Below are 830 nucleotides of genomic sequence, written 5' to 3'. Positions count from 1 at the left end.
CCGCGCCGCCAGGGGGCGCCCTCGCCCGCTCCTCCGCGGGCCGGCTGCTAGGGCGGGCCGGAGCCGGGAGCCAGCCGCACTCAGCTTGTTCTCATTTAGCCTCTAAATTAGGGCATTTAAAAAAAGAAAACCCAAATGTGTGCCTCCCGGCTCAGCTAGCTGTTTTCCATAATGTCAGGTGATCCCCTGCCTGGATGCATGAAGGAGCTTGCTTGGGATTGCTCAGTGCAGGCAAGCTTCTTTGGGGAGATGCGATCCTTTCCTCCCCCCCCCGCAACTACTCCACCAGTCTAGTAAAAGTCCTTTGCCAGCCTTCAGGCACAGGAGCCATTTTTTTTTTTTATTTATTTATTTTTACACACACGTGCACCAGCTCAGCGCTGCGACAGGTGCAGTGGCATCAGAGATGAAATGCACAGAAAATAGCAAGGGGGGGTGGGGGGGAGTGCTTTTGCACTCACACTGCAGACGGTGTTACCGCATGCAAGCCGCGCGTTTCGCCACTTGTGCAACTGCAAGCGACACAACGCCGCACACGTCGGCTCGCGTGCGGAACAGGCTTGATTCGTCTCCAGCACGTCACCGGGCGAAAAAGTACTGGTAGAAATGCCCTGGGAGCCTCTGCTGTTCTGAGATCGCTAAGGAATGAAAGATGCTAAAAGTGTGACAGGATGTCAGTGAGAATGTAAATAGGTGGGAACTAGGATGAGGAGGGAAGAGAGGGTGAAAGCAGAAGGAAATAATGCCAAAGGAGAGTAAGGGAGACTGCTGTAGTTGAGTTTGCCAAGATAGACAACTCATTGCAGGCCAGGGAAACTGCCTGGAAATGC

This window comes from Alligator sinensis, unplaced genomic scaffold, assembly GCF_000455745.1.
Source record: "Alligator sinensis unplaced genomic scaffold, ASM45574v1 scaffold1007_1, whole genome shotgun sequence".
In the NCBI taxonomy this organism is placed as follows: Eukaryota; Metazoa; Chordata; order Crocodylia; family Alligatoridae; genus Alligator; species Alligator sinensis.
Note: the sequence above shows the minus strand (reverse complement) of the source record.